The sequence below is a fragment of the Dendrobates tinctorius genome, unplaced genomic scaffold (assembly GCF_039654945.1).
Source record: "Dendrobates tinctorius isolate UK_male_01 unplaced genomic scaffold, ASM3965494v1 ptg000350l, whole genome shotgun sequence".
Lineage (NCBI taxonomy): Eukaryota > Metazoa > Chordata > Amphibia > Anura > Dendrobatidae > Dendrobates > Dendrobates tinctorius.
This window is the reverse complement of record NW_027362016.1, coordinates 2,592,950-2,595,006: the sequence shown is the minus strand read 5'-3', so window position 1 is coordinate 2,595,006 and position 2,057 is coordinate 2,592,950. Positions and strand designations below refer to the sequence as shown.

At 36.4% G+C, this 2,057-nt stretch overlaps 1 non-coding gene across 1 annotated transcript; it reads right to left on the bottom strand.

Moving 5' to 3' along the window:
- Positions 1-1,974: 1,974 nt before the first annotated feature.
- TRNAL-CAG (transfer RNA leucine (anticodon CAG)) lies at positions 1,975-2,057 on the bottom strand. Its single transcript has one exon. It is a non-coding gene; the product is annotated as a tRNA-Leu (tRNA).

The following is a 2,057-nucleotide window of genomic DNA, read 5'->3' as shown; positions in this document are numbered from 1 at the left end:
AAGTGGGATTTGAAGGGAAGACTGCGACCTGAAGGCAGCGCCTTAGACTGCTCGGCCATCCTGACTTCGATATGCAATTGGAACTTAACTACTTCCATGGTAGTCAGCAGAAATGTTATCATTTCTTGTGTTTAAAAACTTGTCACACCACCCTAAAAAAGTTAATAAATAACATTTTTTATATGCGTACTTTTCGTCTGCATTAATTTTTAAACCTCCATTTATTTTGTTTGGATATTAGAAATGTTAGATTTCTCACAAATGCGGTGATGCACCACATTTCTTCAGAAACTACTGTTTGGCCACACAGCAGGGCTTTGAAAGGAAGAGCCCTATTTGGGTTTTGCAATGCAGATTTTGCAGGAATACCTTGCAGATGAAATTTGCAGAGTACCAAAACAGCAGAAAACCTCCCAAAGTGACCACATTTTAGAAATTATTTTGCACAATGAGTTAATCAACACCTGCAATTACTATTGTCAGCCTATAGGTGTTTTCACTCTGAACCATCCAGCATTGCAAGTATGCCAGTTTAGTGCCCAGCTTTTGCTTGCAGAGACAAGCAACCCATACAGTTTTAAGTGGGCTCTACTCACTGGAGCAATGTCAAATATGTAGATGATTTGTCTCACCATTAAAGTAGAAACCTCCTATATTTCAAATTAAAGATGACGGACCTGTGTGGAGCTTGTGTTTTTTGCCTTTTTGACTTTGTCCACAGCATATTTTTTAAGGACATTTGTCTCAGTAATGCCTCAGTGTTTCAAAGTCAAACAAGCTGACTATAATCATTCAGCTAGTGTCTGATAAGTGCTGTCTGTTTCAGCTATCAGGTTACCTTTTAATCCTCTTACAGCTAAGTCAATCTGAAATAAAACAAAATAGAGGAAAAATTACTAAAAAACATTCATGTGTTCAAAAGGAAAAAGTTACCGTTTCTCAAATTTTTAACATTTTGTTTTCTGTAGATAGTTAAGATTTTTAGGCCTTTTGATCATGATCAGTCCATGTGCTTTGTTTAATATCTCCTTAAAATGTAAACGGTGAAGAAAAAGCATTTTGCCGAAACCCGGGATTGGACCAGGGACCTTTAGATATTCAGTCTAACGCTCTCCCAACTGAGCTATTTCGGCCATATCTATACATTTTCTGGGGGGTTTGACACTCTGCAAATGTCAAGTGTCACACCTGGAGGGATATATTATAATTTTTCATTTGACTGTTTTTTGAAGCATGATTTCTATTTGAAACGCCTTCCATTTTGCTGTACATATTTAATAACATTCATTAACTATTTGTGAATGAGTAGAAAAAGACAGCAATTTTGCCATTGAATTTTTACATTTTCAGTTTGTCTCCATGCACCAGTATAATTCTGACCCTGTGCTTCTAGAATAGGTCATGGTCGCACATAAAACACAATTTGCATGCATAATGTTACATCAAGTTTTATTTTTTATGAGATGCAAACAATTGGAGCAAAAAAGAGACAAAAATTTAGAGAAAATATTTTATTGATTGTTAATGTTAAAAGTGAGACCATTTGTCCCAAAATGTGCTGAAACATGTCAGAAGGACATGGGCATTTCACATTTTTTAAACTATGATTACCTACTTGTTAAGTTTTTGTTTATTAAGTATCGTTATGGTCTATTGATGTATGAGGTGAAAACTATGAAAGTAGACTTACCAGCAAATCCTTTTCTAGATATATTTCATGACAGCACTGTAGAAGGTTGATTCCCTATCCTAATAGGGACAGAGAACACAAATAGGTGAAATAGTCCCTCCTCATTGACTGTCCAAAGGATTTTTCTAGTGCCAAAAGAACAACAGACATATGCACAAAAAATCTGTTTGATGTTCCTAGAGTTCTTTTTTGAGAGGACAAATTCAGATTCACTCCAAAGACTCTCAGGAAATTTTTCAAAACAACATTACATGAAGATAAAGTTTCTTGAAATTAAATGTTGATGTCAGAAGTGGGATTTGAACCCACGCCTCCAGGGGAGACTGCGACCTGAACGCAGCGCCTTAGACCGCTCGGCCATCCTGAC